At 38.3% G+C, this 27,787-nt stretch overlaps 1 pseudogene; it reads right to left on the minus strand.

Annotated features, from left to right (window-relative positions):
- Positions 1-341: 341 nt before the first annotated feature.
- Positions 342-27,787, minus strand: LOC6652334 (annotated as a pseudogene).

Here is a 27,787-nt window from a genome sequence, read left to right on the forward strand (position 1 = left end):
AGTTTATTATTTAAATGAAACTTAACACTAGATCTACCACACCAGTCAAAATGACTGGTTTTACTTTTTATTTCATAAATATTGACTAAGTGTTTTTATTTTTTTTTTTTTTCGATATGTGATTGATTATGTTATGACTTTTTAAATAACCACTAAATACATACAATTTGATAAGTTAATTTCATTTTGTGTTAATAGGAAAATAGACTTTTTTTTGTTTTTGGCACTTATACCGTAACCAGTCATTTTGACTTGGTATATGATTGATATGCAAATATTTTATATTTTGCCCTTTTAGGAAGTTTTTTTTTTTTTTTTTTTTTTTTTTTTTTTTTTGTTCATTAAAAGCAGTTTCTTTTATTCAATTCAAGAAAGAACTCTCTAATTGTCGCTTAGGCATCGGCGTGCAGACGAGCTGTGGGCTTGGACAAGAAGTCAGAGTATGCCTGCTATGGGGTAGAGCCCAATGCCATTTCCTTCCACAAATCTGGAGTCAGATAGGCATAGGTCATGGCAATGGCCGCATAAGTGGCCTTGGCAAAGTTACCCAAAGTGCCGGTGGAGCCACGAGCCGATGTATAACAATCCTCAATACGAGCCATGGTCAACAGCTTCTTGGGAACGGGAGCCGAGACAATGCCAGTACCGCGGGGAGCGGGAATCAGGCGCACGGAGACGGAACCACACTTGCCAGTGACCTTGCAGGGCAAAAGCCTTGAAACGGGTACGCTGACCAGCACGAGTCTGCTTCTGCACAGGCATAATCTTCAAAACTTCATCGCGCAGAGATGAGCCCAAGAAGAAATCGATGATCTCAAACTTTTTGATGGGCAACGAGTAAAGATAAATCTCCTCCAAAGACTTGATCTTGGCATCACGGACCAAACGGCCCAATTTGGTAACTGGGACCCATTCCATGGAATCCTCCTTGCCACCACGTCCATGGGCGCTACGTCCGCGACCACGACCGCGAAATTAATTTAATATAAATTAAGCTTCAAAATGTTTGTCAAAAGTGCTGGGTGTTCGCGGTGCTGCAATATTCAAGGTCAAAGTCAGAAAATATTTCCAAACAGGTTTTTCCTTTAAAAATGGATAAATTTTTCATTGGTTTAGACGACTATGTAACATTTTTTAATGTGTTAATTTGATTTTTTAACATAATTACAAAAAGAATTTTTTTAATTTTTTTTAGGTTAATTTTGAAAATTTGCTATTGATGACTGATTTTCTTCAAAATAATTTTCAATATTTACATCAGTATCTAATAAACTCAACATTTCGGGACTATAGTTGCTATTTTCCAAATCCTTTCGTGATCGCACGTGTCTTAGTGATGCAATAAGTGGGTCTGAAGAGGCTGCTAGCATATTAAAAAGGTCTTCATTTTGTCTAACACGAGAAGTTTTTAATGTATTAGTGTATCTGAACCTTTTGTAGTCCTTGTTTTTACATTCCTGTGCTTCTTCGGATAGCTCTCCAAGTGGTAAACACTGATATTCTATTAAATCGTAAATGTAATAGGTAAACAGAAAAAAAAACGACCAACCCACAAATAGGACAAACTTTTCATCAACTTAAATAACATTTACCTGTCTTTCATTTTTTCCAAAGCAGGTAATTAGCAATTTATCATTGTAGAAAGGCATATATGTAAGCAGGTAGTATTTGCAAAACAGCATTACGCATTTAAATACAAAGAAGCTACAGACCAATACGCATGCACTCTTCTTCTTCCTTATAACTGCAGCGCATTTTTTAGGCGAGGTTGCCTTAGTTTTATGGCTTACGCATCGCTGTCGCAGGTCTCCGCATATTGGGACTATATACATCTGATAGGCAAATATTTCACACACCTAGTGTATGTAGTCCGGTATTGATACTCGTTGAGTCTTGCTAGTTTTATTCCATCAAAGTTCAAAAAATGCCAATATTTAGTACATTTTTTAAACGCTTCTAGTTCAATAACTATTTAAGTAATTATTAAAATTTATGAAACATGCTATTAATAAAGAACATACTTTTCAGAAAAAACCAAAAAATCCAAGATCGAAGATTGTTGAAATAGCCCAATATTCAGTTTTAAAGTTGCTTTATTTTTTTTTTTTTTAAATTATCATTTTTATCTTTTCACTAAAAATGTCTCAACTTTGGGCGTCTCTAGCACCCATGAATCTCAACCGATTTCAAAAATTTTTCGGATTCATAATCTCTGAAGTATTCCCTATCGATTGCATATATAATTTTTGCCAAACGCGATCATGAAAAAACGTATTTTTGCAAAGCTATCCGAGGAGAGGCCCAAGTGTGCGTCGCTCGCCCAGGGCTGAAGCAGTATATTTATAAACTGTCTGGTGACACATACAAGGAATTAGTCAAAAAGTAACCAAATCCATAGGGTTTACTTCTGTTGAAATACAATCTTCAAAATATATAATTCCATGTGATGGAATACTAGGAATCGATTTCATCAGAAAATACAACTGTCAATTAGATTTCAATCCGTCCGAAGACTGGTTAATAATTAGACCAAACAATCTAAAATATCCGATATATGTACCAATATCGTACAGTTCTGGTAACAATTCAATAGTTTTGCCAGCAAGATCCCACGTTGTCTGAAAAGTTCAGATAAATTCACAAGAAGACAGCAACTTACGAAGTTGTGCAAGAAATAAAGTGATGTATTCGGACTAGAAACCGAATCAATAACAACGAATAATTTTTAAAAACAAAAATTAAGACAATTTATAGTCAGAAAGACGAAATCCAAAAACAAGTCCAAAAATTGATAAACGACACAATAGTCGAGCCCTCTGTCTCTGCTTATAATAGCCCATTTTTATTGGTACCGAAAAAATCGTTACCAAATTCCGAAAATAAAAAATGGGGATTAGTAATTGACTATCGTCAAATTAATAAAAAAAACTGTTATCCGATAAATTTCCACTACCTAGAATTGATGACATCTTGGATCAACTAGGTAGAGCAAAGTATTTTTCATGCCTTGACCTAATGTCAGGTTTTCATCAAATTGAACTTGAAAAAGAGTCACGAGACATTACATCCTTTTCCACATGTAATGGTTCATATCGCTTCACACGATTACCATTTGGCTTGAAAATAGCGCCAAACTAGTTCCAGAGAAAGATGACTATAGCATTTACTGGCCTTGAACCTTCGCAAGCATTACTTTATATGGATGACTTAATAGTCATAGGTTGTACCGAAAAACATACAAATGCTCAATAATCTAACAGATGTTTTTGAGAAATGTAGGCAACACAAGTTGTGTTACACAACCTAAAGTGACATCCTGAAAAATGTTCATTTTTTATGCATGAAGTCGCAAAATACGATGTCATTCAAAATTATCCAGTCCCTCATGATGCGGACAGCGCTAGAAGATTCCGAATTATTACCGAAGACTTATAAAAAATTTCGCTGAGTTTTCTCGTCACATAACAGGATTATGTAAGAAAAATGTTAAATTTGAATGGACAAGTGGTTGTCAAAACGCGTTCGAACATTTAAAATCAGCAATAGTGAATCCCACTCTGTTAGAGTACACAGATTTTAGCAAAGAATTTTGCATAATTACAGATGCAGGTAAATACCCATGTGGAGCAGTTCTAACGCAAAATAAAAATGGACTACAGCTTCCAGTAGCATACGCATCAAGATCTTTCACAAAAGGTGAAAGTAATAAGAGTACAACAGAAAAGAGTTAGCGGCAATTCACTGGGCAATTACGCATTTCAGACAACACATTTATGGTAGACATTTCACTGTCAAAACGGACCATTAACTTATTTGTTTTCAATGGAAAATAATTTTACAGCAGAGTATCTAAAGGGAAAAGACAATTTCGTAGCCGACGCGCTATCGAGGACTTACAAAATATACAAGCCACTAAGAAAATTCTGAAAGTCACTACCAGAAATTAAAGTAAACGGTCAAGTTCCTGCACTGGAAAAGAAAAAGAAAATAATATAGAAGATTTGCATAAGCAATCTCTTAATGCTTCTTAGCCCAACGTGTATGACGCCATTGTAAATGACGAAGTAGGAAAAGTAGTGACCTTGCGAATAACCAATTCTTTAAGCACATTCAAACACGGCAGGAAAGTTATAGCAAGAATTGACATTTGCGAAATGTATACCAATGGAATTCTCGACTTAGGTCAATTTTTTCAAGGGCTCGAAAAAGAAGCCGGTATACTCAATATCATCCAAGTCAAAGTGGCACCGAGCGAAAAGATCTTCGAAACTATTTCAATAGAATCTTTCAAAATTATGGGCAATAAGATTTTACAATTTTTAAGAGTAGCGCTACTCAAGCCGGTGACCCTATTATCAAGTAATGATAAAGAAAAAGAAGCAATACTGTTTACACGAGAAATATCTCAATATATAAACCAGAGGGCCGGGGCTAACTTCGACCGCGTCAAAGTTTGTATACCCTTGCAACATTTTTGGTAACTCTTTCCTTACCTAGAGCCATCAAAGTGGAAAAACGTTTAAGCTAAAAAGGGTAATGTTTCCGAAAGAACGGCCTACAATCGTAGCATAGGAAATAACGAAGATATTGATCAAAGTCACTGTTTTCCACCGATCGTTCCTATATGATAACTACATCCCGATCCGAATTTGGCACAGTCATTAACAGATATATTAAACTAACAAATGTTTAATTTAAAAGCAATCGCCACTGTTTTCGAAAGATCGTTCCTATGGGAGCTATATGATATAGTCACCCGATCTTGATCAAATTTGGCATAGTCGTTTATATGTGTAATTAACTCACCAATATTAAATTTCACGACAAATAGCTTAAAATAACGAAGCTATTAAGACAAGTCACTGTTCGTGACTTTGTCATTTGTATGGGAGCTATATGATATAGTGGTCCGATCCGGCTGAATCCGAGATATACAACGCCTGCAGTATATACAAGCCTACATGCAATTTCAGCTCTGCAGCTCTTACGGTCTAGGAGGAGTTTGCGTTGATCCAGACGGACGGACGGACGGACATGGCTATTTGAACTCGTCTCGTTGAGCTGATCAAGAATATATATAGTTTATATGGTCGGAGATGCTTCCTTCTATGCGTTACACACTTTTGACCAAAATTAATATACCTTTTTTGCAAGGGTATAAAAAATGTAATACCTAAGTGTCAAAAAGCAAAAATAACAAAACACACAAAAACTCCATAGACTATAACTGAAACGCCACAACTGGCTTTCGATAGGGTAATTATGGATACGATCGGTCCACTACCTTAATCAGAACAAGGAAATTAATATGCAGTATTGTTAATCTGCGATTTAATTAAACACCTTGTAGCAATACCATCTAGAGACAAAAGTGTGAAAACAATAGTATAATCGATATTTAAAGATTTTATTCTGCGGTACGGTCCAATGAAGACGTTCATTACGGACATGGGAACAGAATATAGAAATTCAATAATTGAAGATTTATGCTAAAATTTGCAAATTAAAAACATAACTTCTACTGCACATCATCACCAGACTGTTGGCACTGTGGAGCAAAGCCACCGAACACTTAATGTGTTCTTACGCTCATACATTTCAGTTGACAAAACTGACTGGGATGTATGGATAAGATACTTCGCATATTTTTTCAATACAACACCTTCTATGGCACATGATTATTGTTTCATATGGACATGGTATTTGGTAAAACTTCAAATTTACCTAAACAATTTAATAGTATAGGCAGGATAAACCCACTTTACAACATAGAAGATTATGCTATGGAATCAAAATTTAGATTAGAACAGGCCTATAAAAGAGCCAGAATTATGTATGTTAGAACAGCATAAAGCTAAAAATAAAGAGGTATATGATAGAAAAGTAAACAATATCAAATTAGAAATAGGAAATAAAGTTTTATTAAGAAATAATTAGAACCCAAGTAATTAGGCCCAAATACCATAGAAGAAATAGAAGATAGGGATAACATTCTAATTAAGGATAAAAAGAATAAAAAACAAATAGTTCATAAAGATAGGTTAAAAATTTTAATCAGTTAACATATAAAAGCAAAAAAAAAACAAATAAATTGCCACATTTAATGACACTATACACATACATTTGTACATATGCAAAAAAAAAAAAATAGTTACTAATAATAACAAAAATTTTTATCATATATATCATTAAACAAACAATCAATATCAAACAATCAAACGATCAGAATATCAAACAAATAACAAAAATTATAATAAACTAGCTGGCCCGGCAAGCGTTGCTCTGACCCCTTTTTTACTTGCTGGCGAATTAAATGTTTAGTTCATCCATTAAATGTTCGACGTGGCAATTTTCAAATTTTTTGCTACGCACTTAACTTAGTTTAATATTATTGAGTATACCATATTTTTTGTTTTGTTTGCAGGTGCATAAATAAACAAATTATTTGGTGCTCCCACCCTGGAACATGCCACGTATAATTGTCCGTGAGAAAAGCACGGCTCTTCTAAATTTACCCCACACACTTGAAGGGTTTGTCGTTGCGCTTTATTTATCGTCATTGCAAATGATAAACGCACTGGGAATTGAAGATGTTTCAATTCGAATGGCATGTCAGTTGATATCAATGGAATCCTTGGTATTAATACAACTTCTCCTCTTTCTTTGACAGTTAGAATTTTTGCTTCGATTAAATTAGGCATTAATTTTTTTATACAAAGTCTTGTTCCATTGCAAAGTTTTGGTGCATTGATATTTCTTAATAGTATGATTGAGGAACCCACTTACAATTTTAAAATATGTGGTGGCATACCGGGTAGCTCCAAAGAATTTAGAAATTCCACAGGATAATTTACTGCGTCTTCTTCTGTTGTAGCAGTATCGATTGACTTGTATGATATTATGTCACCTGGTAATTTCTGTTGAATTTGATCATTTATTTCATTTACATTTGAGTTCGTTGGTGCTAAAATTGCGAGTTCCCCCAGCCAATCCTGATTTGTATAGTTTTGAACTATGTTTGGAAACACGTGATCAATTAGTTCTTCTTTTGATGGCAACATTATGCAAAAGTTGTTTGGTAACGTGATAAAGCCATTTAAATCCCGTTCAATGTCGCCATCGCCAATGTCAAGAAGTTGCTCCGAAAACTCACCTGCTGCTGGATTGTTTTGAAGACGCACACGCATATTTATGTTAAGCGATAACTTTTGAACATTTCTCCAAAGAAATTAACTTTGCAAACATGCATTAATTTCATCAGCTGGAGTTGATCTGGGAATGACTGGCAGCGTTTGTCGAAAATCACCAGATAGCAATATTAATGCACCTCCAAATAATTCTTGATTAACTTCCGTACCAACCATATCAAAATGTGAGCGTGCGGCAAACCCCTTTTGCAATAAACAAATAGGAATCGAAACGTCCTTCTTTATAACTGGTACAATAGGAGTAGCCCAATCTGAATACTCCACAGGTTTAAGAATCCCTTGTTTGCATAGGCGATCCAGCTCCTTCTCGCTATAACCGATTTCCCGCGTAGAAATTTGCCATTTACTGGACGAACATCTTTCGACGAATCTTTATTCCGGCAGACACGCTTAAGATGGCCTTTCCGGCCGTGACATACGCCAATGATGTCAAAATGTCGTAGACTGGTGCTTTTCTGCCAGAGTGAGGAAAGATGCCTTTTTGAGACCATCGTTTTTGATATCATTAGCAAGCAGGAACAATTTAAATCGCTCCAAATATGAGCCCGATTTGTTTGGCTGTCCCAAGTCGAACGGTTCCAAGCTTCCAACTGTCGTCATAAATGGGTTGAATCAATTGATTCCTCGTTTTCCTCAAATACGCCGGTCAACGGATTCTTGCCAAATTCACCAGCATGCGAATCTGCCATGCAAGCCACAGCATGTACATATATATGTAAGCGTATATATGTATGCTTTTGTGCGTGTCAATTTTTTTGATGTTTTCCGTCAATAATTCCAAGCTTAACTCCGGATGATAATTAGCACCCCATCCTCGTCTCCAGTTTAGAATATGTACTTGGATGATTTATTTAGATAGAGTAGATACAAAGTTATACATTGCAAAAGTTAAGTCGCGTGTGTTCTGCAAAACGACATAGCTGGACTGACTTAATGGCTTGGCGCATGACAGGGTTGCATATACAACAGTATGGTTGGGTTCTTATTTCAGATGTAGGAGTCGCAAAATTTCTAATTAAAAACAACAGTAAAACTAGTGTAATTTCAACAGAATTTATTTGTTCGGGAAATTGTTATATTGAAGGAGTAATGGAGGTAGGAGTCTCTGTTTTTGCTTTTTAGTCTTTGATTTAATTGCTGCTATATATCAATCTAAAACGTTACCAAAAATATCATTACAAGAATTAATAGCCGCTAGTGGTGTAGACGACTTATGTTTCATAAAAAATCCTTGTATTTGAGCTGGACTAACGGGTCTTTACATCTTTTACAAATTTAGATACTTCACGTCGTCGAAGTTTTCAAAAAACTTTTTAAACATTTCTTTCAGTTGATGATCAGTACAATGACCAACATATTCTTTTACATCTATTTTTCCAGGACGTATTAGGGTAGGGTCCAATCGGTCTAGATAATTTGTTGTCATTGTTCTAGCTTCTGTTGATGCAACACCATCTAAGCAATTTAATAATCCACTAAATGTAATTCGATTCATTCCTTCAAAAGCAGATTTTTGATGGGAAATGGATTCTCGTGAAGCAAAAGCTGCTTTAATATTCTTAAGTATTATTATTGTTTGTTCAGGACTCACATTCATAAGATGATTCAGTCTATCATCAGTAAGACACCTTTCAGACAAATTTAACAAGCAAACACTGTATTCAAGCTCTCCCGCCACTGCTCTTAAAAAGCTGGATCTACCGCATCCCGGTGGTCCATATAGCAAAAAAAAACTCTTCGATGAGGAATTCCACGCTGTGTATACCAAATTGAATTGTAAATGTAATGTGATATGAGCCAAGACTGGGTTCCTTTTATAAAATAATATACCCAAAATGAACACGCTGGCCTGGCTCTAGCTAATGTTACGTTTGTCCATACATTGCTTATGTGAATATATGTATGTATGTATGTGCATATACAAATGCACATACATATATGATCATGCTTAGCTGTATATTTATGTATGTAAATATGTTTATGTGCATACATCAATGTATAGATATAAACATATTCAAGTGCACAATTATATTTTACTGCGTATATGTTTAATTGTTTATACTTGCAAAAAAGTGTTACAAGTTGAGCTCTTTGTATTAATTGATTATTTGTATGAATGAAAACTACACCTCCCCTTTTTAGAGAATAACGTAATATTATGGAGTTATTATAATGATTATTGATAATTGAGTAAAGGTAAAATATAAATAAAGTAAAGGTGTATCTCAGAAAAATTGTTTTTAGTTTGTGTCTGGCCAGACAAATGTTCTTTCTCTTTGTTTTCGAAATCGTGTGATATTTTCAATAATAGATGAATCCATACAAATTTTTATATATATGTTTTTTTATACCCTTGCAGAGGGTATTATAAAATTGGTCAGATGTTTGTAACGCACAGAAGGAAACGTTTCCGACCCCATAAAGTATATATATTCTTGATCAGCATGAGAAGCTGAGTTGATATAGCCATGTCCGCCTGTCCGTCTGTCCGTCCGTCTGTGCGTATGCGTTTTACTCAGCCGTCTTAAGAGCTATCGGTCTGAAATTTTGTTTCGGGGTTTTTTATTACCCGGAAAAAATAAAGTATGAAATTCATAAGGATCGGACCACTATATCATATAGCTCTAGAAGAACTAGAAGAAACATTTTTATAAAAATCGGAGTATGCTATGAAATTTACATATGTGATAATATTGGATATAAAACCCCAGATCCCAAAATTTAATGTGATCGGATAAATATAACACACACAGACGCAACGCTACATGAACTGTATGTGTATGCGTTCGTTGCTTTGCTTTGGGAGTAAGGGAAGAAGAAGAACAAATTGTAAAATAGAGAGTAAAATTGTTTTGTTTGTATATTGATGAATTGAGTATTGAATTGAATTGAGGCTTGTATCTACTGCAGGCGTTGTATATCTCGGATTCAGCCGGATCGGATCACTATATCATATAACTCCCATACAAACCGCAAAGTCACGAACAGTGACTTTTCTCAATAACTTCAATATTTTTTTAGCCATTGTCGTGAAATTTAATATAAGAGAGTTTATTACGCTTGTTAACGACTGTGCCAAGTTTGATCAAGATCGGGCGACTATATCATATAGCTCCCATAGGAACAATCGGTTGAAAACAGTGACTTTTGTCAACAACTTCGTTACTTTTGAAGCAATTGTCATAAAAATTTATATTTTTCAGTTTAGCATAACTATTAAAGACTGTGCCAAATTTGATTAAGATCGGGCGACTATATCATATAGCTTCCATAGGAACAATCGGTGGTGAACAGTGACTTTGATCAATATCTTCGTTATTTCCTAAGCCGTTCTTTCGCAAATATTAGACCTTTTACACAAAAAACTTGCAAGGGTATACAAACTTTGATGCGGTCAAAGTTAGCCCCGGCCCTCTGGTTATACCCTTGCAAAAAGGGTATATTAATTTTGGTCAGAAGTGTGCAACGCATAGAAGGAAGCATTTCCGACCATATAAAGTATATATATTCTTGATCAGCATGACGAGACGAGTTTATAAAGCCATGTCCGTCCGTCCGTCCGTCCGTCCGTCCGTCTGTCCGTCCGTCTGGATCAACGCAAACTCCTCCTAGACCGTTGGAGCTACAGAGCTGAAATTTTGCATGTAGGCTTGTATATACTGCAGGCGTTGTATATCTCGGATTCAGCCGGATCGGATCACTATATCATATAGCTCCCATACAAAAGGCAAAGTCACGAACAGTGACTTTTCTTAATAACTTCGTTATTTTCTGAGCTATTGTCATGAAATTTAATATTAGTGAGTTAATTACACATATAAACGACTGTGCCAAATTTGATCAAGATCGGGTGTCTATATCATATAGCTCCCATAGGAACGATCTTTCGAAAACAGTGACTTTTGTCAATAACTTCGTCAATTTTGACGCGATTGCTTTCAAATTAAACATTTGTTAGTTTAATATATCTGTTAATGACTGTGCCGAATTTGATAAAGATCGGGTTACTATATCATATAGCTCCCATAGGAACGATCGGTGGAAAACAGTGACTTTGATCAATATCTTACTTTTTCCCTATGCTAAGATTGTTGGCCGTTCTTTCGCAAGCATTAGCCTTTTTAGCTTAAACATTTTTCCACTTTGATGGCTATAGGTAAGGTAAGGTACCATAAAAGTTGCAAGGGTATACAAACTTTGACGTGGCCCTCTGGTTTTTAATTACTTTTGATATTATATATTTTTCTAAATCTATCTTTATGTACTGTTTGTATCCTATTTTTATCGTTTCTAATTTTTATATTGATATTTTTACCTATTTCTACAACATCGAAAGGTCCTAAATAGACTGAATCAAGCTTATGACCAGTTTTTTTTTTTGCTTAATTTTATTGTTTTCTAAAAGTATTCGAGCTCTCTTAAACGCGTATTCTAATCTAAACTTAACTTCTTTAGAATAGTCTTTTAGAATTGTCTTATACATGTATAAGACTGTATAATGTATATTATATATTGGATCTATAGTATTAACGCTATTAAATTTTATTGGTAGGTTACTTTGTCTACCAAATACTAGTTCATATGGAAAATAATTATGTGTTACTGATGGTGTTGTGTTAAAACAATACACGAAATACTGTAAACATATGTCCCAATCAGTTTTATCTACTCAAAAATATATGAACGAATGTACTCATTGAAGGTCCTTCTTTCAACAGTACCTAATGTCTGGGTATGGTGTGCTGTTGATGTTATTTTTAAATATTTACACACGTCAGTAATAATGGAATTTTTATATTCTGTTCTCATGTCCGTGATGAACGTCTTCATTGGACCGTACTTCAAAGCATATTGTGGAGTTTTGGTTATAATCATAGGTGATCTCGTATGTTTCGACGTCTGGCATTATGGACATTTAGTTTTGTACTCTTTTACATGTTTAGTCATGTTTTTCCAATAATATTGTCTCTTTATTTTTGATATAGTTTTAGTGATGTCTCCTTGAATTGGATCGTCATGGAATGTAGACAATATAGCTTCCTTTTCTTTTTCGTTATTTTGGGTCACCGGCTTGAGAAGTGATTTTAATAATTTATTGCCCATATATTTAAAAGTATCTATTGAAATTGATTTAAAGATCTTTTCGCTCGGTGCCACAGTTGGCTGTTTTTAGATACACCGGCTTGCCATTCAAGCCTTTGGAAAAACTGACCTAAGTCGAGAATTCCATTGGGGTATAAATCGCTAACATTAATTCTTGCTACAACTGTTTTGCCATGTTTTAATAAACATGTGGAATCTGTTATTCGCAAGGTCACTACTTTTCGTACCTCGTCATTTATTTCGTACCTCACTTCGTATACTTTGGGTCTGGAAGCTTTTTCAAGACTTTGCCTTGGCAAGAGTTCTTGTTTATTTTCTGCGCTGAAATTGTTTTGTCTACTTTGGTGCCTGGTAGTAACTTTCAGAACTTTTTTGTTCATGTCAATAAGATCGGATATTGTTTTCCTTGACAGGGCGTCTGCCACAAAATTATCTTTACCTCTCAGATACTCTACAGTAAAATCATATTCTTCTAATTCGAGTCGCATGAGTGTTAATTTTGAACTTGGGTTTACCATAGAAAATAAATAGGTCAAAAGTCTGTGATCAGTTCTAACTGTAAAATGTTTGCCATATATGTTGTGGGATTTTACTTTATCCCGGTTTATTTATTTCAATATTATTTAAGGATATGATTTCCTTATTTAGTCTTATTTTATTAACAATGTTTCTTTGTGTTAAGAATACATATATTTTATATTATTTAAATGGCGTTAGTGATAATTTGGCGAGAGTACGATTGCGAGTGCTTTCTGAATCAACGCTTCTCTTTATTTGCCAATGAGTGAGTCGACAAGATAGGTACGGCCGCTGCGTGTCGTTCAGTCTCGCTCACTAGCTACTGCCCGATTGCCATGATTATGCCCGCCTGACACTTCACTTCGCACAATCGGCTGTCCTGACAAGTCATGAACTCAGCCACTATTGAGGTCTTACAAGGTCCTTCACCATCGCCAACTTTCTCAACGTCGTATCGACCGTGCCTATTCACGTGACTTAATATGATCCTAAGTATTTACCTCTCAACTTTAGACCTGTCCCATACTGCGTACGTTTAATCGCCACTAACTCGTTTAAATTGTATTTTCTTTCCCATTTCCTGTTTTTGTCAAACGTCCTTTTCATTTCCTGCTGTATTTCATTAATATTCTTTCGAGCCTCCGCTCTAATCTCATCACGACCACAGTCTAATTCTTCTATTAACGAATCGGTTATCAGCTCCTTATTTCGGGATCATCAGGACTACGCATCTCTATTCCTATCAAAATCTTAAAAGGTGTAACTCTTGTACTTCTTGGAGCAGTATTATTAACAAGTTGTTGCACACGACCTACATACTTATACCAGTTTCCCTCATTCTCTTGGCTTATCTTTGAAATCATTGGAACTATTATCTTATGCATCCTTTCTACTTGGCCGTTGCAGCGGGGTACACCTGTTGCTATCAGTAAATGCTGTATATCCTGTCTGTTACAATATTTCTTAAACGCATTGGATGTGAATGCTGCTCCCCTGTGAGAAATTATTCTCACCGGGTTACCAAAAATTATGGCCTGCTTTTCAAGACAACTAAGTACTTCCTTTTTACCGGTTTTGGCATTAACAATAAGACATTCCACGCAACACTCAACAACACGGGCTACCTTTTCTTTTAATTTTGGAATATAATACGATTTTTCAACGATATCCTGAGTCTTTCTAGCTCCAAAATGTCCTTGTTTGTGTGCAATCTGTATTATTTCTTTTTCCATCTGCGAGGGAACGACAATAAGTTCTTGATTGTGGTCTTTTAACAATATTTCATTTTCAATGTAAAAATCTTCATATTCATTCTCCTGAACTAAACTCCTGATCAATTTAGACCAATCATCTGGCAACTGTGCTTCCCTCAATCTATGGGTCATGGTGTCAGTTAGCAGAAAACAAGATAATCGAAATCTTGGAGGTACATTGTCCAACGTGCTACACGTAACGGAACCTCTTTCTTTTTCATTGTCATCGTGAACGCATTACAATCTGTAACAATCTTAAAGTAGGCAAGAAGTACTCATATATTGTACCGGATGAAATAAACCATCTTCTGAATCTTTCTGTAAAAGCGCAGCTCCGAAACTGTGTTTCGAGGCATCAGTGTGAATCTCCGTCTCTAGCTTAGGATTGTATAACTTCAAAACGGGACCTTTGATCAATGCTAATTTCAATTGTTCAAACGCTACCATTTGCAACTCTTTAAACTTAAACTTAATGTCTTTTCGTAAAATGTCAGTCAAGGGCTTAGCTGTTACTGCGTATCCTTCGATAAATCTACGGAAATACGATGTTAATTGATTTCCACTTTATTCTGTTCTGCACTGTGCATACACATACTTTCAAATTCCTTAAACAACTCAGCACAAGATTTATTCGCGTTACACAGTGATTCTTTTCTCTTGATGCTCACAAACTTTGTACCTTTCTTTGTAACAACCAAATCGACATGATCTAATATGGTTCTATCCAAAATTGCCTCATATGCCATGTCTTCATCAGGAACTATATGAAACTCGACTTTCATCTCAATGCCATCTATCTTGACACTTATGCTAAAACTACCAAAGGTCATCACATGACTTCCACCAATGCCTGTAAGGCTCTTCGAATATCCTGTTAATGACTTAATTTCAAGTTCGACAAACACGCTTTTACGTATGAGACTCAAATTTGCTCCTGTATCAATTAGACCGTTGAACTTAATCGTCTTATAAGTTACTTCTTTCAATTCCAAACCCGAATCAGTAAATTTACCTGATGCTTTTACTAATTTATCATCTACAACATTGGTACTTTGAACTTTGGTGGTATCTTTTCCTTACATTCAAATGAGCGATGGCCTGTTTTGCCACATTTAAAACAAGTAAACGTTTTCTTGTTACAGTCTCAATGTTGTTTTCTTTGACGACTTCCTAGGATCATATGATTTTAAGTAGGTCTCTATTTGAACTTTCAACGCATCCACTGTTCTGGCTTGATACAATAATGCCTTATTTGCTCTCATGTCTGGTATACCTTCTACGAAATACTCGATTAAACTTTCGTCATCCAAATCGATCGGCTTTGCAATTTCCATTAACGAATACAAAAACTCATACAAATTCAACTGTCGATTGCTTACTCTTCTATGAACTTCGGCTGATGAAACCTTTACTCTGAATTCGTTTTTCAAAGCTACTTTCAGGGACTCCCAACTACAAATGTCTCTCTTACTACGTATAAACGACAATGCAGCTCCCTTTAACAATTGTTTTGCATATACAAAAAGCTGTAACTAACTGCACTGTACGGTTAAAGTGCATTCTTCTAGCTCCCTAGTCCATTGTACAACATCAATCGAACCTAAACCGCAAAACTCGGAAACGCTTCCCTCCACATCTTTTAGTGTGAACCATTACCTTTGCCCATCTGTGTTCGGGACTTCTCGTTGTTCTAGCCGAGGCGAAACCTGCCTCCTGCCCGTCATTCTCCGTTTCTATTAGATCATAATGAGCGAGTAGACGCGATTTCAGCTCTGCTTTAAGGCCTGTAGTCTCTAGCCCTAACTCTCTTAATTTAATGCGCAACTCCTCAATACGCAAAGTTAGAATCTCACCTCGATCCATTTCACACAATTACAGGTATATTGCTTAACAAGTTTGCTATATTAATGTATAGTTAGTATCAATCAATCAAATTTGTTACGACTTAGCAAAATTTACACACTATGTTAATGTAGGTCAAATTGTGGTAGGTTATGGTTAAATTCAGACGATTCTTAAAAATGTGCTCCAGAGAGCTGCAGACAGCTCGCATCAATTTTGTCAATATTTCTGCCACCGGTGGGGTTTCGTCGTGCAAGCAAAGTAACTCACACTCAAGACAACAATTAAACAGCTCACCCAACTATAGTCGTCCTGCTCTTTGTAGCAACTCTCGTTGTAGCAACACACTCAGTCTTCTTGTAGATATTCGGTTCGCTCTTTGTTGCCACTCACTCTGCTGTCGCTACTCACACGGCTGTTTTTCACTCGTTCTCTTGGTCTCTCTTTGTCTGCTTCGACACCAATTATCTCAACTTCGTGTCTGCTGCCTTCTCGTTTGGACTTGTCGTCGTCGTCTGCTTCTTGTAACGGTTTGTGTTGTCCGCTCTCTTTTTCTGCTTCGACACCAATTATCTAAACTTCGTGTCTGCTGCCTTCTCGTTTGGACTTGTCATAGTCGTCTGCTTCTTGTAACGGTTTGTGTTGTCCGCTTTCTTTTGGTTTTACGCTTCCACAGAGAACACTAGTTATCATCAACTTTGTGCTCTCTGTCTGCTCTCTCCATCTGTCTGCTTCCACAGTGAACACTAACTTTCATCAACTTCGTGCCCGCTGTCTGCTCTCTCCGTCTGTCTGCTTCCACAGTGAACACTAGTTATCATCAACTTTGTGCTCTCTGTCTGCTCTCTCCGTCTGTCTGCTTCCACAGTGAACACTAACTTTCATCAACTTCGTGCCCGCTGTCTGCTCTCTCCGTCTATCTGCTTCCACAGTAAACACTGGTCATCATCAACTTCGTGTCTGCTGTCTGCTCTCTCCGTCTGTCTGCTTCCACAGTGAACACTAATTATCATCAACTTCGTGTCCGCTGTCTGCTTCCACAGTAAACACTGCTTATTATTAACTTCGTGTCTGCTGTCTGCTCTCTCCGTCTGTCTGCTTCCACAGTGAACACTAATTATCATCAACTTTGTGTCCGCTGTCTGCTCTCTCCGTCTTTTTGCTTCCACAGTGAACACTAATTATCATCAACTTCGTGTCCGCTGTCTGCTCTCTCCGTCTGTCTGCTTCCACAGTAAACACTGGTTATCATCAACTTCGTGTCTGCTGTCTGCTCTCTCCGTCTGTCTGCTTCCACAGTGAACACTAATTATCATCAACTTCGTGTCCGCTGTCTGCTTCCACAGTAAACACTGGTTATTATTAACTTCGTGTCTGCTGTCTGCTCTCTCCGTCTGTCTGCTTCCACAGTGAACACTAATTATCATCAACTTTGTGTCCGCTGTCTGCTCTCTCCGTCTTTTTGCTTCCACAGTAAACACTGGTTATCATCAATTTTGTGTCTGCTGTCTGCTCTCTCCGTCTGTCTGCTTCCACAGTGAACACTAATTATCATCAACTTCGTGTCCGCTGTCTGCTTCCACAGTAAACACTGGTTATTATTAACTTCGTGTCTGCTGTCTGCTCTCTCCGTCTGTCTGCTTCCACAGTGAACACTAATTATCATCAACTTTGTGTCCGCTGTCTGCTCTCTCCGTCTTTTTGCTTCCACAGTGAACACTAATTATCATCAACTTCGTGTCCGCTGTCTGCTCTCTCCGTCTGTCTGCTTCCACAGTAAACACTGGTTATCATCAACTTCGTGTCTGCTGTCTGCTCTCTCCGTCTGTCTGCTTCCACAGTGAACACTAATTATCATCAACTTCGTGTCCGCTGTCTGCTTCCACAGTAAACACTGGTTATTATTAACTTCGTGTCTGCTGTCTGCTCTCTCCGTCTGTCTGCTTCCACAGTGAACACTAATTATCATCAACTTTGTGTCCGCTGTCTGCTCTCTCCGTCTTTTTGCTTCCACAGTGAACACTAATTATCATCAACTTCGTGTCCGCTGTCTGCTCTCTCCGTCTGTCTGCTTCCACAGTAAACACTGGTTATCATCAACTTCGTATCTGCTGTCTGCTCTTTTCGTCTGTCTGCTTCCACAGTGAACACTAATTATCATCAACTTCGTGTCCGCTGTCTGTTTCCACAGTAAACACTGGTTATTATCAACTTCGTGTCTGCTGTCTGCTCTCTCCGTCTTAAAAATGTGCTCCAGAGAGCTGCAGACAGCTCGCATCAATTTTGTCAATATTTCTGCCACCGGTGGGGTTTCGTCGTGCAAGCAAAGTAACTCACACTCAAGACAACAATTAAACAGCTCACCCAACTATAGTCGTCCTGCTCTTTGTAGCAACTCTCGTTGTAGCAACACACTCAGTCTTCTTGTAGATATTCGGTTCGCTCTTTGTTGCCACTCACTCTGCTGTCGCTACTCACACGGCTGTTTTTCACTCGTTCTCTTGGTCTCTCTTTGTCTGCTTCGACACCAATTATCTCAACTTCGTGTCTGCTGCCTTCTCGTTTGGACTTGTCGTCGTCGTCTGCTTCTTGTAACGGTTTGTGTTGTCCGCTCTCTTTTTCTGCTTCGACACCAATTATCTAAACTTCGTGTCTGCTGCCTTCTCGTTTGGACTTGTCATAGTCGTCTGCTTCTTGTAACGGTTTGTGTTGTCCGCTTTCTTTTGGTTTTACGCTTCCACAGAGAACACTAGTTATCATCAACTTTGTGCTCTCTGTCTGCTCTCTCCGTCTGTCTGCTTCCACAGTGAACACTAACTTTCATCAATTTCGTGCCCGCTGTCTGCTCTCTCCGTCTGTCTGCTTCCACAGTGAACACTAGTTATCATCAACTTTGTGCTCTCTGTCTGCTCTCTCCGTCTGTCTGCTTCCACAGTGAACACTAACTTTCATCAACTTCGTGCCCGCTGTCTGCTCTCTCCGTCTATCTGCTTCCACAGTAAACACTGGTTATCATCAACTTCGTGTCTGCTGTCTGCTCTCTCCGTCTGTCTGCTTCCACAGTGAACACTAATTATCATCAACTTCGTGTCCGCTGTCTGCTCTCTCCGTCTGTCTGCTTCCACAGTAAACACTGGTTATCATCAACTTCGTGTCTGCTGTCTGCTCTCTCCGTCTGTCTGCTTCCACAGTGAACACTAATTATCATCAACTTCGTGTCCGCTGTCTGCTTCCACAGTAAACACTGGTTATTATTAACTTCGTGTCTGCTGTCTGCTCTCTCCGTCTGTCTGCTTCCACAGTGAACACTAATTATCATCAACTTTGTGTCCGCTGTCTGCTCTCTCCGTCTTTTTGCTTCCACAGTGAACACTAATTATCATCAACTTCGTGTCCGCTGTCTGCTCTCTCCGTCTGTCTGCTTCCACAGTAAACACTGGTTATCATCAACTTCGTGTCTGCTGTCTGCTCTTTTCGTCTGTCTGCTTCCACAGTGAACACTAATTATCATCAACTTCGTGTCCGCTGTCTGTTTCCACAGTAAACACTGGTTATTATCAACTTCGTGTCTGCTGTCTGCTCTCTCCGTCTGTCTGCTTCCACAGTGAACACTAATTATCATCAACTTTGTGTCCGCTGTCTGCTCTCTCCGTCTTTTTGCTTCCACAGTGAACACTAATTATCATCAACTTCGTGTCCGCTGTCTGCTCTCTCCGTCTGTCTGCTTCCACAGTAAACACTGGTTATCATCAACTTCGTGTCTGCTGTCTGCTCTCTCCGTCTGTCTGCTTCCACAGTGAACACTAATTATCATCAACTTCGTGTCCGCTGTCGCTTCCACAGTAAACACTGGTTATTATTAACTTCGTGTCTGCTGTCTGCTCTCTCCGTCTGTCTGCTTCCACAGTGAACACTAATTATCATCAACTTTGTGTCCGCTGTCTGCTCTCTCCGTCTTTTTGCTTCCACAGTGAACACTAATTATCATCAACTTCGTGTCCGCTGTCTGCTCTCTCCGTCTGTCTGCTTCCACAGTAAACACTGGTTATCATCAACTTCGTGTCTGCTGTCTGCTCTCTCCGTCTGTCTGCTTCCACAGTGAACACTAATTATCATCAACTTCGTGTCCGCTGTCTGCTTCCACAGTAAACACTGGTTATTATTAACTTCGTGTCTGCTGTCTGCTCTCTCCGTCTGTCTGCTTCCACAGTGAACACTAATTATCATCAACTTTGTGTCCGCTGTCTGCTCTCTCCGTCTTTTTGCTTCCACAGTGAACACTAATTATCATCAACTTCGTGTCCGCTGTCTGCTCTCTCCGTCTGTCTGCTTCCACAGTAAACACTGGTTATCATCAACTTCGTGTCTGCTGTCTGCTCTTTTCGTCTGTCTGCTTCCACAGTGAACACTAATTATCATCAACTTCGTGTCCGCTGTCTGTTTCCACAGTAAACACTGGTTATTATCAACTTCGTGTCTGCTGTCTGCTCTCTCCGTCTGTCTGCTTCCACAGTGAACACTAATTATCATCAACTTTGTATCCGATCTTTTTGCTTCCACAGTGAACACTAATTATCATCAACTTCGTGTCCGCTGTCTGCTCTCTCCGTCTGTCTGCTTCCACAGTGAACACTAATTATCATCAACTTAGTGTCCGCTGTCTGCTCTCTCCGTCTGTCTGCTTCCATAGTGAACACTAATTATCATCAACTTCGTGTACGCTGTCTGATTCCACAGTAAACACTAGTTATCATCAACTTCGTGTCTGATGTCTGCTCTCTCTTTTCCTCTCGAGTCACCACCGTTCTCGCGCCGCTTGCAACTTCATTCGCCGACTTTTTGCCAAAACGGCGCCAAAATTCTTAGTGACGCTCTACTTGCGTCGTCCAACCGCTCACCGTCTCACCGTCCACTCGTCGCCTCTCGTACAGTCACACCAACTTCCACTGCTTTTGAACTTGTAGTGGTTGCTTCTTGTGAAATTCGTTCGCCAACAACCTTGATTTTGTTTAGTATTACACATTAATGCATGCAATTTTAACAATTTTCTGTTCACTTGCGAACTTCACACACACACAAATTTCACTAATTGTCTTGGGCCAGAAATTTTGGTTGAGCCTATAGTTTGTGGGATTTTACTTTATTCCGGTTTATTTATTTCAATATTATTTAAGGATGTGATTTCCCTATTTAGTCTTATTTTATTAACAATGTTTCTTTGTGTTAAGAATACATATATTTTATATTATTTAAATGGCCTTAGTGATAATTTGGGTGCGCGATGTGATCGAGGCGACAGTACGATTGCGAGTGCTTTCTGAATCAACGCTTCTCTTTATTTGCCAATGAGTGAGTCGACAAGATAGGTACGGCCGTTGCGTGTCGTTCAGTCTCGCTCACTAGCTACTGCCCGATTGCCATGATTATGCCCGCCTGACACTTCATTTCCTACATGTATATATGGTCGAAAATGTGTTATTGCCCAATGTATTGCTGCTAACTCTTGTTCTGTAGTACTCTTATTGCTTTCATCTTTAGTGAATCCTCGTGATGCATATGCAACTGGGAGTTGGAGTCCATTATAGTTTTGAGTTAAAACTGCTAAACATACGTGTTTGCTTGCATCCGTGATTATGCAAAATTCTTTGCTAAAATCTGGGTACTGTAATAAATTTGGTTCAACAAGTTTTTTTTTAGATACTGGAATGCTTTTTCACACTCTGTTGTCCATTTAAATGGGACATTCTTTTTACATAATCTAGTTATGTACCGTGAATATTCGGCGAAGTTTTTTATAAAACTTCTATAGTAATTGCAAAATGCAACGAATCTTCTAGCGCTGTCTGCATCCGTAGGGACTGGATAATTATTGATGACGTAAAATTTTTTGTCATCTGGTAAGGTTCCTTTAACGGTGCACCTGTGACCTAAAAATGTCGCTGCGTGCATAAAAAATGAACATTTTTCTGGAAGTAATTTGAGATTGTGTTTTCTACAGAGTTTGAAAACATCTGTTAAATTTTTAATCACATGTTGTTCAAAAAAAAGCTTCTGCTCTCTGACGTGACGGTCGTGTTTTTGCATAGCTCCTGAGTTTTTATTAATATTTATTGTTTTCTCTCAGTTTTTAATTGTGCTTGGTTTGTTCACGCTTTCACTGGTATTGTTTGCTTGACACCCTTGTGTTTTATTTCCATAATTCGCCAAATTATATAGTTTAAACAGTTTTTCTGTTTCGTGATTAGTGTTTGGTGCATTTAATTTTTTTTTCTTTTTATTTTTTCTCTCGTCATTGCTTCTGCAGTTGCTCCCCTCATCGCCCCCATCATACCATCAGTGTAAGTGGCTTTGTTGTTCTATCTGCTTTGTGCTTGTGCTCAGCTTCTCTCCCGCGTAATCACTTTTGTAAGGCCGCCTCTCAAAGCTCGGCTTATAACTGTTCTTGCACTCTCTCTTGTGCTGTGCACTCTAGCTGTTCTCTTTGTTTTATTTGTAATTATTGATTTCTTATCGATAATTATCTTTGTGCTGTGTATTTAAATTTTTCTATTTATTCTTATATATATAAATTTATTTTTTTTTTTTGCCTTGTGTTTCTTTTGGCTTTATAATGGCTTGTTGTCTACCTACTTGCAAGCATTCTGATCGTTTTGATGATCAGTATAGAGCAATATCTTCTTGGCTTTGCGATAATCTTATTCACTTAAAATGTGCTGGCCTTAATGGCCGCGACTACGACAAATTTTCTGGTTTGTCTGTGTCTAAGCCTGAGCTTGGCTTAATGCGCTGGACTTGCCCATCTTGTGCCAGCCAGCAGCTTGATTTTAGCCGTATGTATAGGGATCTTCGTTTAAAGTTTCTTTCTTTGAACAAACTGGCCAAACAGCTGTCTAACGAGTGTGACTCTAGCGTACATTTATTGTCGCAATTCAAGTTTGTTCCACCTTCTGAGAAGTCGCCCAAGAAATGTACCCTTGAGTTGCCTCGCAAGCAGTCGCCAGCACTCTCTATTACATCGTCTCCCATTTTACTTTCGCCTACACCATCTTCTTGTCCCTCTTTATGCTCTTCTTTTCAGATTGAAGTACCCATTACAAGCCCTGGTGTACCTCATTCTATCCATCACGTGAACTCTGATCAATCACAGTATCATGCTAGCTCTCAATCACTTGCGGATCCCAATGCTCCTCCGCCTCCACTAACTGTAGTGCCTCATCGCAAACAATTATTTATCTCTAGGCTTGCTCCTGATACTTCTGAGTCGTCTGTGGCAGCTTACATTAGTAATATATGCCCTGCCAAAGTTTTAATTCAAAAGTTTAAGTTTTCTAGGCCTCGCGAAATCTCCTCTTTTAAAATTACAGTACCCAATGAGTATTTCTCAGCTATGGTTGACACTAATTTCTGGCCAGAGGGCCTAGTTGTACACGAGTTTGCGCCCAATAAGCGCTCCCGTCTGTTGCCTGTCCACCTTCCCAATTTATCTTCTGCTTCAAAAAACTAATAACGTCTAGTCTTTGCATTCATTATAAAAATGTAAGAGGACTTCTTATCAAGCTCTCGAACCTGTTCTGTGATAGCCAAACCTTTCGGCTGACATATTAGCTTTCTCTGAAACTTGGCTTAACTCCTCTGTTTTGGATAATGAAATTCTTTCTAATAACTTTATTTCTTATAGGCTTGATCGTGTTGGTCGTCGTGGCGGTGGAGTACTCATTGCTGTTAACTCGAATCTGTGTACAAGTGTTGTACCGATTGATCTGCCCTTAGGTGTTGAGTCTATTTGCGTCGAAATTACATGTTCCAACTTTATCTTATATATTTCTTGTTCATATATTCTTCCAGCTTCTGATATAACGACCTGATGCTTTGCAAACTATTTTAAATCGTCTTAAAGATCGCGATTTCCTTATAGTTTTAGGTGATTTCAACTTGCCTAATATTTCTTGGCTTGTTGATGATAATCTATCTTTCTTAATTCCTTCATCTCAACATGTTTTTCTTGATAGCCTACTTGAATGTCCGCTATATCAGTTGAATTCTTTCCTTAACTCTTCTAAAAGAATCCTTCATCTTGTTTTTGTCTCTGATCCCACTGTTAGTGCTGTATCCCGAACACAGCCCCTAGTGAAACCTGAAGATCCCTATCACCCTAGCATTGAACTTACTATTTCTTACAATTCCGTTACTAATTCATTTAAAAACAACGCAAATTCTCGTCGCAGATGTTTTCGATCGTGCAGTGAAGTTTTTCTACTCTGCTCTTAATTCTCTATATGATGAATGCGTTTCTTATGCGAATGTCTCTACCGTCTCCAGCGCGCCAATATGGTTCACAAGGCTCTCTAATCTCCGTAACATTAAAACGAGATATTTTAAAAGATTTAAAAAAACTGGTTCGCGACTTGACTATGCAAATTACTGTATAGCCAAATCTCAATTTTGTCTTTTAAGCACTCAATGCTACAATAATTATATCGTGCGCTGTAAGGTTGAATTCTATAAGAAATCCACAATATTTTACAACTTTGTTAATTCTAAACGACGCTCTTATTGACTATCTTCCACCTTCAAACTTAGTGACCAGACTGCTAATAATGATTCAGATATTGCAGATCTGTTTGCTAAATTCTTTCAGTCGACTTATTCTACTACTGTTTCGCATCCCACATCCTATCCTTTCTCAATCCCACATTTAAATTGTGTGTTTTTTCCTAGTATAACTGAAGAGTGTATTATCTCTAGCTTATCATCTATGACGTCTTCCTTCGTTCCCGGTCCTGATAATATACCTAGTTGCATTCTTAAAATGTGTTCGAATTCCCTATCTAAGCCTTTATCTCGGTTATTCTTTATATCGAGTGAGACTAGTACCTTTCCCGATATTTGGAAGGAGTCGTTTATTATTCCGCTTTTTAAAAAGGGTAGCAATAACTTTCGGCAATACCAAAGCTGTTTGAGAAAATTATTACGTCTTCCCTTCAACACCTATCCAGATCCACTATTTCTCCTTGTCAGCATGGATTCATGAAAGGTCGTTCGTCGCTTACTAACCTTTTAGAATTGACTACCCTTGTACACCATGGCTTCCGTAAAAAGTGTCAAACTGATGTTATTTATACTGACTTTAGTAAGGCTTTCGATACGATTGATCATTCTATGCTTCTCGCGAAACTTAACATAATGGGTTTTTCCCCAAAACTGTTGGCTTGGTTAAAGTCGGATCTTATTGGCAGAGCCCAAAAGGTGTCTTTTCGTTCGTCGATATCTAAAACTGTTCGAGTTACGTCAGGTGTACCCCAGGGCAGTCATCTGGGCCCCCTGTTATTTACACTGTTTATAAATGATTTGCCTTTGGCCTTGGCTCATTCACGCGTGCTCATGCTTGCGGATGACGTCAAGATTTGTTATTCCTATAATGATCCTTCTTTCCAACAGTACTTGCAATCAGATCTCGATGCGTTCTGTGATTGGTGCCACGTTAATAAATTACACCTTAATGCCTCTAAGTGTTCTTTTATGACTTTCAGTCGTTTGTCTCCGATCCTAGCTCATTACTATGTTAAGTCTGTTCTGTTAGATTGTGTACCATCATTCAAAGACTTAGGCGTTATGTTTGACCCAAAACTTTCATTTAATGTTCATATTTCTTCAATTGTCAATAGAGCATGCAGTCTTCTTGGCTTCATTAAACGTTGGGCCAACGAATTTGATGATCCCTATGTAACAAAGGTTTTATACACTTCGTTAGTTCGCCCTACTCTAGAATATTGCTCGCCAGTGTGGGATCCGCAATATGATGTTCACCAGCGTAGTATTGAATCGGTACAAAAGCAATTCCTTAAGTTTGCGTTACGCGGTCTTAATTGGGACCCGAGTCTTCGCCTACCTTCTTATTCTAGCAGACTTCTTCTTATTAATCTTCCTTCACTTTACAACCGTAGGCTTGTTTTTGGCATTCTCTTTCTCCATAAACTAGTCAACGGCGAAGTCATTTCTACTAATTTACTAGATACGCTATATTTTTGTGTTCCCTCACGTCGGACCAGAAACTTTTTTCCTATTCACCTTAGTAGATGTCTGACTAACTACTCTCTTCATGAACCTTTTCGTGTTCTTTGCCAATCTTTTAACAACCTTTCTCACCTAATTTCTCCTCATCTTTCTGTCACTTCTCTTCGCGCTATACTTTTTAATCATCTACAGCGAAACCAATAATAATATTTTTGACTTGGATTGGCTGCAACTCATCCCTGACCACATTGGCTGTGAACAGGGGCATAGCTGGCACCTTATGCAAATCAAACACCTCCAGCGGGTCGGGGATGTTTAGTTGTGTATATAGTTAAGCTATCTTTTTCAATTAATTACTATCTGTCTTTAGCTTAAGCTTTTTCGTCGACTGCTGTGTTAGTTTTATTTATTTTTAAACCAAATGGTAATCGCGAAAAGCGATATGAACCATTGCTTGTTGAAAAAGACGTAATATTTCTTGAGTTTTCCTCAAGTTCAATTTTGTGGAAACCTGACATTAAATCAAGGCAATTTAGCTCGACCCAATTGATCAAGAATATCGTCAATTCTGGGGAGTGGAAATTTATCTGACAGTAATTTTGTATTTATTTGGCGATAGTCAATTATTAATCTCCATTTTTTCTCGTTAGAAGTAATTACTTTGGGACTAATAAGAGTGGGCTATTGTAGGGTGAAACAGACGGTTCAACAATATTTTGTTCAATTAACCATCCAACTTGATGCTTGATTTCTTCGATTTGGCTATGCGGGTGCATATTTCTTCAAGATGTTTTTTAAACAATGGTGGAAAGTTTTTCTTTAATTTATTTATTAATTACAGACTCTTTTCTATTCCACACGAACGTACGCATCACAGCGATCAAATTACAACAAGTGCAATTACATATAAGCAAAACAAAATTCCAAAAATCAAGAGGTCGCTGTCACCAGGGGACTCCGTTATGTCCCCCAAAGTGAAAAACAAAATTCTTAAACTTTACTCTACAGCGTACAGAGTCATACAAAAACTATTACTCGCCTCTGCAAACTCTTTTGCAGGCAAACGAAGAGAACGAAGCATCTGTAAAGAATGATGATTGTTTCCGTAGGGGGGTTGAATTTGCTAAGTCGGCAGCGAAATGAATTTTTCCTTCAAATTGTCTTCCTTCAAGAAATTTGGTAATGCAGCAATCTCACTTCAGTGTTCTGTTTATTCACTTGTAAGTTTTGACTCTAAACCTAGCATAATTAAGAGCAGGGCACCAAGCCCCGCTTGGAGAGAAGTGTGGGGAGTTGTTTTGTGGGGAGAGCGATGGGCATCATCGGGAGAGCGGCGCGAGGTGAAAGCTCCCGCCTCCCTTAACCCTTGTGTTGCCCGTTTGGGCATAAACATGCTCCCCCCCTTGCAGGAGTGCAAGACCCAGGCAGTCTAATGACACGAACCGGACAGGGTCCAGCCAAAGACTGCCCGCCAACCCCGGGTAGACTCCCTTCCAACATGACCTCCGTCATCACGTCCGCGCCCAGGACCAACGACACCGAAGACGGTCGGTAGAAAATATCATCCGCCAGGACGATGCCCTCGAACTTTTTGGAGATTTGCAAGTCCACCGGAGAGCTTGGAGTGCGGCAGCACAAGCCATCGACCACCTTCAGGATCGCCTCCAATCGCCATCCTTCACTGAGCGGGGACCGGATCACTGCTGCCACCGCTTTCTCCGCCCCAATATTGACGGCTGTCAATTTAAAGGCCGTGGCCAGCGACGTCGCCATCGACGATACCGCCGAACAAGGGTCCACGAGGGCCTTCACGTCGAAGGATTTCCCTCCCGTCTCGAGACGTACCAT

This window comes from Drosophila willistoni (genome assembly GCF_018902025.1).
Source record: "Drosophila willistoni isolate 14030-0811.24 chromosome 2L unlocalized genomic scaffold, UCI_dwil_1.1 Seg168, whole genome shotgun sequence".
Taxonomy (NCBI): Eukaryota; Metazoa; Arthropoda; class Insecta; order Diptera; family Drosophilidae; genus Drosophila; species Drosophila willistoni.